The following is a 14,631-nucleotide window of genomic DNA, read 5'->3' on the forward strand; positions in this document are numbered from 1 at the left end:
TCTGAGACCACTCCTCCAGCGTGATTTGCCCCACCTCTGAATCTCGTTGGCCCAGGCTATACGTCAGAACGTATTGCACCAGGGCTTGTCGGTGCTGCCACAGTCGCTGCAACATGTGCAGAGTTGAATTCCACCAGGTAGGCACATCGCATTTTAGATGGTGAAGTGGCAGGCCCAACGACTTCTGTAGAGATGTAAGTCGCTGAGCTGCGGGATGCGAACGGCGGAAGTGAGCACACAGCGACCGTGCCCTCTGCAGAAGGCCATCTAGTCTGGGATAGTGGGCTAAAAATTGCTGGACAACCAGGTTCAACACGTGAGCCATACAAGGCACGTGTGTGACATTGCCCCGGCGAAGGGCCGCACCCAGGTTTGCAGCATTGTCGCACACGGCCTTCCCTGGTTTCAGGTCCAGTGGAGACAACCATTCATGAAATTGGTTCTCCAGAGCTGACCACAACTCCTCAGCTGTGTGACTCACATTTCCCAGACATTTCAATGTAAAAACCGCCTGATGACGTTGAGCCCTACTGCCAGCATAGTAAGGAGGTGTGCAGGATCCCTTCTGCGCAGTTAGAAAGCTTGTGGCATGACCAGACAGGCTTTGGGTGCAGGTGGAAGACCGAGAGGAGGTTGAGGAGGCAGAAGCAGTGGAGGAACTTTGACATAAAGAGGATTGACGCACAACTCGTGGGGACGGCAAGACTTGGACAGCAGCCCCTTGTCCTGCTGTCACCATAGTTACCCAGTGCCCAGTCAGCGACATGTAACGCCCCTGTCCATGCCTACTCGTCCAAGTGTCTGTGGTGAAATGCACCCTGTCACACACAGAGTTTCTCAAAGAAGCGGTGATGTTGTGTGCGACATGCTGGTGGAGCGCAGGCACACCTTTCTTTGAGAAGTAGTGCCGACTGGGCATCTGGTACTGGGGCACTGCGACGGACATAAGGTCTCGAAAATCCTCTGTGTCCACCAGGCGGAAAGGCAGCATTTCTGTAGCCAAGAGCTTGCAGATGGTGAAATTCAACCTCTTAGCTTTCTCATAGCTAGGAGGAAATGGTCTTTTACTTGCCACATCTGAGGGACCGAGGGCTGGCTATTGTGCTTAGACGGGGTTGATAAGGGTGTCCCCGGCAAACTGCCGGTCTGTGAGGAAGATGCAGGCGGACATGTTAGGTTGCCTTCATCCAAAGGTGGTGCTATCGATGTCGGACAGCGCTCAACACCAGCTGGTGTTACCACCTCCAAAGAAAATGATGACCTGCCAATCACGCTGGCTGTTGCAGGTAAAGAGGTGGCAGGTCTGCGCCCCAAAACAGGTGTGACTGCTGTCCCCCCAGTCACAGAGGATGAAGAGGCCGCGGATGCACAAGATATGGCAGACGGTGGTTGGGCCGGCCGGCTAGGCCGCATTGCAGCACACTGAGCTTCCCACTGCAACTTATGCTTCATGTCCATGTGCCGGTTCATGCATGAAGTACTCAAACTATGTATTTTTTGGCCTCTACTTAGCTTTTGCTGACAAATGTTACAGATAACACGAGTTGGGTCATCTTTATCGATCTGAAAAAATGCCCAGGCTATGCAAGGCTTAGCACCCATGCGACCTGAAGAGCCACCACGACTTGTGGTGAGAGGCAGAGTTGTGTTTGAGGATGCAGTTGTTGACGTGCTTCCAGTACTACGTCTCTGTCCAGGAAGGCGCAACCTGACCTCGTCGTCACTAGCATCTTCCTCCACCTCCTCTGCTGACCTCATCTCTTGGCTGACTGTGGGTTGACAGTAAGTGGGATCTCCGACCTCATCATCATCACCCTGTGCGTTATCACACCCGTCGTCCTCAGAGCCAACCTGTTCCTGCCCTGACAAAAAACTAAAGTTGTCGCTCCAATCAGGTATTTGAGTCTCATCATCGTCTACCTCATTGTCTCCACCAACAGGAGTTACAGTTTGGGAACGAGGGTCTACATTATGGTCAGAACCTTCTGCGTCTGGTCCTGGATCCGACTCATAAAGATTCTGGGCATCAGTGCAGATCATTTCCTCGTCTGGATTCACAGAAGCTCTGGAGCCAACCTCTGATTCTCAGGCTATAGTATGAGTAAACAGCTCTGCAGACTCAACCATCTGTTCTATTCCATACTCAGACGGGCAGCTGGAGACTTGGGAGCTGTGAGGAAGCAAGTGCGATTGGGGTGACAACTCTGAGGACTGGAGTATTTGTGATGTTGAAGTTGAGGTGGAGGAGAGCCCACTTAAAGGAGCACTTGATATCCGTTGAAGCACCTGCTGTTTTTGTGCCTCATCTGGAATTTGTAGCGATTGGCGTGGCCGTAAGAAAGGGATCTTATCACATTGTCTGCTAAAAGAAGTAGACATCTTAGTTTGGCTGGAAGATGGTCTTTCTTCTGCAGATGCTACTGTTGCTTTAACACCTACCCCACGGACACAACCTTTTTTTCCCTTCCCAAAATGCCTATTCCCCTTTCCACCAGCAGCAGGTCTTTTTCCACTCATTTTGGTGGTTAACTAATTCACAACTCTGGAGTTGTTTGCACAAAAAACAATGGATGGGAACCGAGCAGAGCTGAGTGGCCAAACTGTGGTATTAGCCCAAAAGTATTGGCTAGGTTAGATGCAGATAAAAATTATTTTGAATTTGCAACCTGCTGGAGGTTAGTATAGATGGACTAATAGAACAAGTCCGACACACTGCTAGAAGCCGAAATAGTTTTTCAGAGCTAGATGCAGAAAAAAATTATATTGAATTTGCAACCTGATGGAGGTTAGTATAGATGGACTAATAGAACAAGTCCCACACACTGCTACAAGCCAAAATATTTTTTCAGAGCTAGATGCAGAAAAAAATTATATTGAATTTGCAACCTGATGGAGGTTAATATAGATGGACTAATAGAACAAGTCCCACACACTGCTACAAGCTGAAATATTTTTTCAGAGCTAGATGCAGAAAAAAATTATATTGAATTTGCAACCTGATGGAGGTTAGTATAGATGGACTAATAGAGCATGTCCCACACACTGCTACAAGCCAAAATATTTTTTCAGAGCTAGATGCAGAGAAAAATTAGATTGAATTTGCAACCTGGTGGAGGTTAGTATAGATGGACTAATAGAACAAGTCCCACACACTGCTAGAAGCCGACGCCCAAATATTTTTTCAGAGCTAGATCCAGATAAAAATTATTTTGAATTTGCAACCTGTTGGAGGCTAGTATAGATGGACTAATAGAACAAGTCCCACACACTGCTAGAAGCTGAAATATTTTTCAGAGCTGGATGCAGAAAAACATTATATTGAATTTGCAACCTGATGGAGGTTAGTATAGATGGACTAGTAGAACAAGTCCCACACACTGCTACAAGCTGAAATATTTTTTCAGAGCTAGATGCAAAAAAAAAATTAGATTGAATTTGCAACCTGGTGGAGGTTAGTATAGATGGACTAATAGAACATGTCCCACACACTGCTACAAGCCGAAGCCCAAATATTTTTTCAGAGCTAGATGCAGATAAAAATTATTTTGAATTTGCAACCTGCTGGAGGTTAGTATAGATGGACTAATAGAACAAGTCCCACACACTGCTAGAAGCCGAAATATTTTTTCAGAGCTAGATGCAGAAAAAAATTATATTGAATTTGCAACCTGATGGAAGTTAGTATAGATGGACTAATAGAACAAGTCCCACGCACTGCTAGAAGCCAAAATAGTTTTTCAGAGCTAGATGCAGAAAAAAATTAGATTGAATTTGCAACCTGGTGGAAGTTAGTATAGATGGACTAATAGAACAAGTCCCACACACTGCTAGAAGCCGAAATATTTTTTCAGAGCTGGATGCAGAAAAAAATTATATTGAATTTGCAACCTGATGGAGGTTAGTATAGATGGACTAATAGAACAAGTCCCACACACTGCTAGAAGCCGAAATATTTTTTCAGAGCTAGATGCAGAAAAAAATTATATTGAATTTGCAACCTGCTGGAGGTTAGTACAGATGGACTAATAGAACAAGTCCCACTCACTGCTAGAAGCCGAAATAGTTTTTCAGAGCTAGATGCAGAAAAAAATTATATTGAATTTGCAGCCTGATAGAGGTCAGCATAGGCGGATTATAATGAGGACGATCTGGGCTACCGCCCGGGGCCCCGAACCTCCAGGGGGCCCAGGGCTCCGGGGTGTCTATGGCCAGATTGATCTCATTATATCACAAACCGGCAATGGCGGGGGGGTGCCCCCGGACCGCTCCCCCAGCAGCGGCGCACGGCCGCTGCTTCTTCTTTGACCGGGCCAGCACTGCAGCAGTTAACTTTCCTGTGCTGGCCCGGCCGCGTCACTGCTAGGAGACACGGCCCTGTGCACGGCCGTGTCTCCTAGCTGTGACGTCACGCAGTGCGCACCCGGCCTGTATTGCTACTTACCACCGGAGAGGAGCAGGAGCCAGGAGGACTGGAGCCGAGCCAGGGGATGGTGAGTGTGTGTGTGTGTGTGTGTGTATGGATGTGTGTGTATGTATGTGTGTGTGTGCGTGCAGGCAGATATCATTGTGTGATGTCTTTTTATATGTATTTTTGTGTTTCAAATGTGGTTATGCGTGTATGTATATGTCTGTATATGTTTGTGTGCGTGTGTGACTGCGTGCGGCCTCCTGCTGAGTATAGATGGCGCCGTGCGGCCTCCTGCTGTCTATGAGCGGGGGCGCCGTGCGGCCTCCCGCTGTGTATAGATGGCGCCGTGCGGCCTCCCACTGTGTATAGATGGCATCGTGCGGCCCCCTGCTGTGTATAGATGGCATCGTGCGGCCTCCCGCTGTGTATGGATGGCACCTTTCGGCCCCTTGCTGTGTATAGATGGCGCTGTGCGGCCTCCCACTGTGTATAGGTGGCGCTGTGCGGCCTCCTGCTGTGTATAGATGGCGCCGTGCAGCCTCCCGCTGTGTATAGGTGGTGCCATGCGGCCTCCTGCTGTGTATAGATGGCGCCGTGCGGCCTCCTGCTGTGTATAGATGGCGCTGGGCTGCCTCCCGCTGTGTATAGGTGGCGCCGTGCGGCCTCCCGCTGTGTATAGATGGCGCCGTTCGGCCTCCCGCTGTGTAAAGGTGGCGCTGTGTGGCCTCCCGCTGTGTATGGGTGGCACCATGCGGCCTCCAGCTGTGTATAGATGGCGCCGTGCGGCCTCCTGCTGTGTATAGATGGCACCGTGCGGCCTCCCGCTGTGTATAGGTGGCGCCGTGCGGCCTCCCGCTGTGTATAGATGGCGCCGTGTGGCCTCCCGCTGTGTATAGATGGCGACCTGCGGCCTCCCGCTGTGTATAGATGGCTACGTGCAGCCTCCCGCTGTGTATAGATGGCTACGTGCGGCCTCCTGCTGTGTATAGATAGCTACATGCGGCCTCCTGCTGTGTATAGATGGCTACGTGCTGCCTCCTGCTGTGTATAGATGGCTACGTGCGGCCTCCTGCTGTGTATAGATGGCTACGTGCGGCCTCCTGCTGTGTATAGATGGCTACGTGCAGCCTTCTGCTGTGTACCCTGTGTTCCAAATTATTATGCAAATAATATTTTCTCAGATTTTCCCAAATTACCTACAGCTATATGAAAAAGTTTGGGCACCCCTATTAATCTTAAGCTTATTGTTTTATAAAAATTGGTGTTTTTGCAACAGCTATTTCAGTTTCATATATGTAATAACTGTTGGACACAGTAATGTTTCTTCCTTGAAATGAGGTTTATTGTACTAACAGAAAATGTGCAATCTGCATTCAAACAAAATTTGACAGGTGCATAAGTATGGGCACCTCACCAGAAAAGTGACATTAATATTTAGTAGATCCTCCTTTTGCAAAAATAACAGCCTCTAGTCGCTTCCTGTAGCTTTTAATGAGTTCCTGGATCCTGGATGAAGGTATTTTTGACCATTCCTCTTTACAAAACAATTCCAGTTCAGTTAAGTTTCATGGTCTCCGAGCATGGACAGCCCTCTTCAAATGATCCCACAGATGTTCAATGATATTCAGGTCTGGGGACTGGGATGGCCATTCCAGAACATTGTAATTGTTCCTCTGCATGAATGCCTGAGTAGATTTGGAGCGGTGTTTTGGATCATTGTCTTGCTGAAAGATCCATCCCCTGAGTAACTTCAACTTTATCACTGATTCTTGAACATTATTGTCAAGAATCTGCTGATACTGAGTGGAATTCATGTGTCCCTCACCTTTAACAAGATTCCCGGTGCCGGCATTGGCCACACAGCCCCAAAGCATGATGGAACCTCCACCAAATTTTACTGTGGGTAGCAAGCGTTTTTCTTGGAATGCTGTGTTTTTTTGCCGCCATGCATAATGCCTTTTTGTATGATCAAACAACTCAATCTTGGTTTCATCAGTCCACAGGACCTTCTTCCAAAAAGAAATTGGCTTCTCCAAATGTGCTTTTGCATACCTCAGCCGACTCTGTTTGTGGCGTGCTTGCAGAAACGGCTTCTTTCGCATCACTCTCCCATACAGCTTCTCCTTGTGCAAAGTGCGTTGCATAGTTGACCGATGCACAGTGACACCATCTGCAGCAAGTTGATGCTGCAGCTCTCTGGAGGTGGTCTGAGGATTGTCCTTGACTGATCTCACCATTCTTCTTCTCTGCCTTTCTGATGTTTTTCTTGGCCTGCCACTTCTGGCCTTAACAAGAACTGTCCCTGAGTTCTTCAATTTCCCTACTATGTTCCTCACAGTGGAAATTGACAGGTTAAATCTCTGAGACAGCTTTTTGTATCCTTCCCCTGAACAACTATGTTGAATAATCTTTGTTTTCAGATCATTTGACAGTTGTTTTGAGGAGCCCATGATGCCACTCTTCAGAGGAGATTCAAACAGGAGAACAACTTGCAAGTGGCCACTTTAAGTAGCTTTTCTCATGATTGCATACACCTGGCTATGAGGTTCAAAGCTCAATGAGGTTACAAAACCCAAAAAAGTGCTTTAGTAAGTCAGTAAAAAGTAGGTAGGAGTATTTAAAACAAGAAAATGATAAGGGTGCCCATACTTATGCACCTGTCAAATTTTGTTTGAATGCAGATTGCACATTTTCTGTTAGTACAATAAACCTCATTTCAAGGTAGAAACATTACTGTGTCCAACAGTTATTACATATATCAAACTGAAATAGCTGTTGCAAAAACACAAATTTTTATAAAACATTAAGCTTTAGATTAATAGGGGTGCCCAAACTTTTTCATATAACTGTATATGAATTGCAGTCATTGTAATTTTCCAGTCAAATAACTATTAGAGTACAATTGAAAGGTTTTTGTACAAACTGCCTATGATAACAGTATATTTTTTAAAAAATAAAAAACTCAAACTGCACTCAAAATACATGTTCCAAATTATTATGCACAGCAGAGTTTTCAACCTTTTCATTTTAATAAAGAACAAAAAAATGGTCATTTTTGAAATTCTAAGCATTAGCAGGTTATTAGAAACTGAAATCAAGCAGTGTTCAACTCAAAACTTTATTCTAGGTGATGTTACATTTGCACATAGGACCCCTTGTTCGAAAGGAGCTTCTGAGCTCTCTCGTCCATTGAATTTGTCAGGTTTTGGATGGTTTCTGCTTTAATTGTTTTGCATGAGGACAGAATACCCTCCCAGAGCTGTTGCTTTGATGTGAACTGCCTCCCGCCATCATAGACACTCCTTTTGATGATGCTCCAGAGGTTCTCAATGGGGTTGAGGTCAGGGGAGCATGGGTTGGGGATGAGGGGGCCATGCATACCAGGATTGGGGATGAGGGAGCAATGCGTACCAGGATGGAGAAATTTACCAGTAGCTGCTGCATTTCCCACCCTAGGCTAATACTCAAGTCAATAAGTTTTCCCATTTTTTGGGGGTAAAATTAGGTACCTCGGCTTATACTCGGGTTGGCTTATACTCGAGTATATATGGTATATTTGTTTTTTTTTGCCTAAAATACAAAGATAATGTGTCATCTTTAATTTCAGTCCTTTTAGAAATCAATCAATATCGATCGCAGCATTTAGGAGGCATAGAGACGGAGGGGGCTCCCTCTACCCTCCAATCAGCTCTCCCGATCATTGACATGGTAGCCCAAGATTGACATGACGCCATCCGGTTCACCAGGTTATGGCAAGCCCCTTAGACTATGAGCAGATCATAGTCTAAAGGGCTTGTGTAGTACATTGCAATGCTTTATAACAGCAATCAGAGCTGTGAAAGTGAAAGTCCCTTAGAGGGACTAAGTAAAAAAATGTAAAATAAATTAAAACAAATCACGAAATAATAAAAAATATACATATTTATATTGTAAAAAAAAAAAAAGTACACATACTTGGTATTGCTGTGTCCGGAATGACACGACCTATAAAACTAGCATACTAGTTAACCCCTTCAATGAACACCATAAAAAATATATAAAAATTAAAAAATGTGGCAAATAACGATCATACCGCCGAACAAAAAGTGGAGTAAAACGAGATCAAAAAGACGAATGTAAATAAAAATGGTCTTGCTGAAAATGTTATCTTGTTCCGCAAAATAACAAGCTGCTATACAGCTGCATCAAGTGGAAAAATAAAACAGTTATTGCTCTCAGAATATGGCGATGCAAAAATAATTATTTTTCTATAAAATATTTTTTATTTTGTAAAAGTGTCAAAACATAAAAAAATTATATAAATGTGGTATCACTATACAGACCCGAAGAATAAAGTGTATCAATTTTATGACACGCGAAATGGCATAAAAAGAAAACAAAAAAAAACAATTTATGAATTGTTGCTTTTTGTTCATTCTGCCTCCAAATCTGGGAATAGAAAGCGATCAAAAATTGTTATGTGACCGGAAATGGTACCAATAAAAACGTCAACTTCTCCACAAAAAACAAGCTCTCACATGACTTTATCGCAGAAATATGGAAAAATTATAGCTCTCAAAATATGGCGATAAAAAAGCATCTTTTGTGATGAATGGCACCAGAGAGATACCACAGAATCCCACCACTGCCACCACATGTGAAGGATCCCCACTGCGCCTCCTGCTGGACATCACTATTACGTCAGATGGATCACGTGATATGGATCCGCACTTTGCACCAACTTGACATTCCACACCCCCTCGGGGACATATAAGGTCAGATTGGTACAGTTCTACACAGACACCCCCTATCCCCACAGGTTCAGGAAGGTACCAGGAGTGAGAACAGGTGGCCCACTCAGTCACTGACGTGGCACCACACTCGCTCACACCCCTAACAGGCTGAGAGGCCCCTCTCACTGACCCCAGTGAAACAGAACCATATCAGCTCGGTAGAGCTGCCACCAGTTCCTATTAGACAAAAGCCCTGGTCCGTAACGGGAATTATATTGGGCCAGGAACCAGCCCCGGCAGTATGTGAGTTGAACCAAACAACGGAAGTGTGGATTCGTGGATTGAGACAAAAGAGCAGCCCAAGGTAAATTATATATTTAATCGCCTTAATGCCAAACTAGACAATACACTATATACATAAGGGTTATAAATACATAATGGTCAGAGATGCAAACACAATAGTAATGGTACAAAAGTATGCAGATATTAAGAGTCAGTTACCAGTCAGATGAAAGTCTTGGCTTGTGGGGGAGGGCTGCCACATGGGAGGCTTGTGGTTCCCTCTGTTGCGTGACTTCTCCCACACGATGTGTCGTCGCGACCTGCCAGAGAAAAAGCAATAAGCCAAGAGCTGCAGGAGCTTATAACCCCTCTAGGTCACCCCTTACTGCCCCCTGAGCTGGACCTAAATCTCCTCCCCTGGCCTCAAGCAGCTAAAAACTCCAGAAACTAAGATGGGTCATAACGAACGGTCCTAGGGGAATGGTTCTGGTGTCATTGGATCCAGCTGGGCCCCTGCTACATGTGAAAACTAAACACAATCATCCTAAAGGGGTTCTGAATGTCTGAGCTGTGTATCTCTCTATCCCTATGTGCTAGACTGGGTCAAGACCCAGGTGGATATTCTCCATGTCCTCAGGATTTCAGAAATCTATTTGGGGTATGGCTAGGACTTATAGTATTTCCAGAACTCGATATGGAATTCCTATCTGTCTAACTAAAGGAAAACCACATGGCAACAGGCCCTTTGTTCTGAATTGAGCTGGCAAGAGGTGTGATATTTGTCACTCACAGTCTCTTGACCCCCCCCTCCTGCAGCTGCTAGGTGTCCTGTTACAACTGCACACTGAAGGGGGGTTTATAATCCTCTACAAAATAGGATACAATGATTGACATGAAATTATATCTCCAATATTCTTCACATCTATATAAATCTAGTATCACTGTAATCGCACCGACCAGAAGAATAAAGTTGTCTAATCACTTATATCACACAAGGAATGGCGTCAAAAATGAATAAAATCATATCTTGACCTGCTGTTGATTTGTTCATTCTGCCTCCCAAAGATCACAGTAAGGCCCGGCTGACATTTATCCTGCGCCCTGTGCTGAGCGCTTTCGCTACATTTTCTATTTAAATCTCTGAAATACGTGATTCAAACAGAACTCTCTGTGGAATATTCCCTATAATGAGGCGAATGGAGGCACTGTGTACACCGTCTGGCCTATGATCCGGCGGTGTTCATCTTTTTAGGCATCCATAAAAGCGCAGTCCGCCACAGTTTTCTGCACTTATCAACAGAAGAATACCACTAAACAGAGGCCAGATGGAGTCCAGAGTAATGCTGCTGCCTCATTATAGTGAATGGATCCCTCAGGACTTTCATCTGAATTATGTCATTTGGAGAATTAGATGGAAACCCAGATGTAAGTGCTCAGTTTAGAGCACAGGATAAATGTAATCCCAAACATTATGTTAAAAGTCCCCAATAAAAGCTTCAATTTAATCCACTAAAAAAGTAAGTCCCACTCATGTCCATCATCTGTTAACGGAAATATAGAAGGCTTCCACGTTACCGGTAGCACAAAGGCTCTTCAAAAGCACTATGGCTCCCCATCCCCCAAAAGAAATTTAGAAAATTCTGCAAGCCCAAATACAAATGCCCCCATATCTTCTGAGCCCTACAGTGTGCTTAAACCACATTTAGTGTCCACGTGTGTGACATTTCTCTAGCGATGAGAGCCTGTCTAATTTATGGGTGCATATATCCAGAAGAAAATGCTATACACTACAACATACTGGGCACTACAACGTACTGGGCACTACAACGTACTGGTCACTACAATGTACTGCACAATAAAATAGTAGATTTGCAATTTTTACTCAGTAACATCCACTGTTGCTTGTTTCTGAAAAACTCCCTTGGAGTCAAATCATCGCTACACCAGTAGATAAATTCCCAAAGGGGTATAATTTCCAAATTGGGTCACTTGAGGGGGATATTCTGCTCTTCTAACACTAAAGGGCTCTGTATATGGAGTCTGAAAACTGAGCAATGAGAATCTGTGCTGCAGGAGTCAAATAGCGCTCCATCCCTCCCGAGTCTCACCGTGTGGCTAAGCAGTACTATATAGCCACATATCGGGTATTTCTATGTTCCGCAGAAGTTGTGTGACAAATTTTTGTGCTTTTTTTACCCATTTCTGAATGTAAAAATGTAAAATCTGGGCTAAAATATAATTTTTGTGGTAAAAATGTAATTATTTTTTCTTCACTGCCCAATGGAATGAAACAATGTGACACACAAAATGATCACTGCACCCTACATGAATTCATTGAAAGGTATAGTTTGTAAAATGGGGTCACTTATGGGGGGTTCTGCTGTTCTGGCACCTCAGGGGCTCTGCCAATGTGACATGGCACCCTCAAACCATTCCATCAAAATTTGAACTACAATATGGCGCTTCTTTCCTTCTGAGCTTTGCACTGTGCCTCAAAAGTTGTTTTCGACCACATATGGAGTATTGGTTTACTCAGGAGAAATTGCACAACAAACATGAGAATCCATTTGCTCCTGTTTTCCTTGAAAACAAGAAAAAAATTGTGCCTAAAGCAACATTATTGTGGGAAAAATATATTTTTTTCATTTTCACATTCAACATTGTAACATTCTGTGGAGCACCTGGGGCTTCAAGGTGTTCACCACATGTCTAGATACATTTCTTGAGGGGTCTAGTTTCCAAAATGGGGTCACTTGTGGGAGGTTTCCACTGGTTCCACTGACCTCAGAGACTCTCCAAACGCGATTTGACACCTGCAGACCATCAAAGTCTGCATTCCAAAAGATCATTCTTTCCTTTCCACGTATGGGGCATCGACGTACTCAGGAGAAATTGCACAACAAATTTTAGGGTCCATTTTCTCCTGTTGCCCTGGTGGAAATAAAAAAATTTGGGCTGAAATTTGAGGGGAAAATGTGACTTTTTATTTTCAGGTCTCAGAGTTATAAACTACTGTGAAGCACCTGGGGGTTCAAGGTGCTCACCACACATCTAGATAAATTCCTTATGAGATTTCATTTCCTAAATGTTGTCAGTTGTGGGGGATTTCCACTGTTTAAGCACATCAGGGGCTTTCCAAACAAGACATGGCTTCCGCTCTCGATTGCAGCTATTTTTGCGTTGAAAAGTCAAACCGTGCTTCTTCCCTTCTGAGCCCTGCCATGCACCAAAACAGTAGTTTTCCCACAAATATGGAGTATCGGCATACTCAGGAGAAATTGCACAACAAATTTTGGTGTCCATTTTCTCCTGTTACCATTGTAAAAATAAAAAAATTGGTGCTTAACTAAAATTTCGGTGAAAAAACGTAAAATGTACATTTTTTTACTTTGACATTGCATTAATTCCTGAAGGGTTAATAAACTTCTTGGATGTGGTTTTGAGCAGTTTGAAGGGTGCAGATTTTAGAATCGTGTCACTTTTGGGCATTTCCTGTCATATAGGCCCCTCAAAGTCACTTCAAATATGATGTTGTCCCTAAAAAAATGGTTTTGTAAATTTTGTTGGAAAAATTAGAAATTACTGATCAATTTTTAACCCTTCTAACTCACTAACAAAAAAATTGTGGTTCAAAAATGATGCAGATCTAAAGTAGACATGTGGTAAATATTATTTATTAACTATTTTGTGTGACGTAATACTCTGGTTTAAGGGCATAAGAATTAAAAGTTTGAAAATTGCAAAATTTTCAAAATTTTAGGCATATTTCCGATATTTTTACAAATAAACTCAAGTTATATCGAACAAATCTTATCACTATCATGAAGTACAATATGTCACAAAAAAATAATATAATCACTAGGATCTGTTAAAGCGTTCCAGAGTTATTGTAACGGTTCCGGGTGGTGGAACCTCTGTGCCGAGGTGCAAGGAGGGACCCAGAGGGGCGTGACTAAGTATCAACCCGAACCGACCCTGGTCGAACGGCAGCAAACGACACCGTGACCAGGGAGGATCCGGGCTGAGGGACCAGGTGTTACTCTGGGGACGACCTTGTAAGAGAGCATGTGGCTCCCACGGGTCAGATGGCTGGGACTGACCGGTATGACGGATGGACACGGCAAGCAGGCAGAAGTCTCTGGTAGCTGACAGGTGGTCACGGTACGTGACAGCAGAGCAGGTAGTAGTCTCTAGGTTTACCAGGCAGGTGGTCACAGCAAGTACGGCAGAGCCTCCAGGCAGGCTGGCAGGAAACAGGCGGATGCTCCCAGGTGAGCGGGCAGACTGACAAGGCAGATAACAGGCAGGTAACAGGTGGGCGCTCCCAGGTGAGCGGGCTGACGGACACGGCAGGTAACAGGCGGGTGCTCCCAGGTGAGCGGTATGACAGACACAGCAGGTAACAGGTGAGCGCTCCAGGTGAACAGGCTGGCAGGCTCGGCAGGTAACGGGCAGATAACAGGCTGGCAGGCAGGACGAGGAGTCAGGCTAGCAGCGGGACCTGAGGGCTGAAGCAGAGGTGAGTATACTTTGCAACAACTTTGCTCGGGCACCTCCATTTTGGAGGAGGTGCTTTATTTATGGGAGGTCCTCCGGCCATTGGCCGGGGATTCCTTAGGACGGCGCGCACAGTCCCTTTAAGAGAGGGGGAGCGCGCGCGCGCCCTAAGCACAGACCCTGGGAAGGAGCGCGCGCCGGCAGCAGCGAGGGGAGCGCAGGAGAGGGAAGGTGAGAGAGACGGCGTCTCTGCCTAGCAGTGGGCAGAGACGCCGATGCTACAGTTATTATCACATAAATTGACACTGGTCAGAATTGTAAAATTTTTCCAAGTCATGAAGGTGAAAACAGGCTCGGGGGGTGAAGGAGTTAATATGGAGGAAGTCTCTTCTTTGCAGCTCAAACATCTCCCATTCTTTTGGAATCTTTCTACAAGATTTTGGTAGTGTCTGTGTGAATTTTTTCCCATTCATCTAGAGAAGCATTTGTGAGGTCAGAAGATAATGGAGAACAAGTAGGCCAGCCTTAAAATCTCTGTTGCAGTTTATCCAAAATGTGTTTGTAAGGACACACTGTGTGGACGAGTCAAGTTCTTCCACATCAAACTCACCCAACTGTTTCTTTATGGACATTGCTTTGTGCACTGGGGTAAAGTCATACTGGAACAGAAAACGGTCTTCCCCAAACTGTTCCCACAAAGATGAAAGCATATAATTATCCAAAATGACTTTT

This window comes from Phyllobates terribilis, unplaced genomic scaffold, assembly GCF_046119375.1.
Source record: "Phyllobates terribilis strain yellow unplaced genomic scaffold, ASM4611937v1 Scaffold_12__6_contigs__length_324123572, whole genome shotgun sequence".
Lineage (NCBI taxonomy): Eukaryota > Metazoa > Chordata > Amphibia > Anura > Dendrobatidae > Phyllobates > Phyllobates terribilis.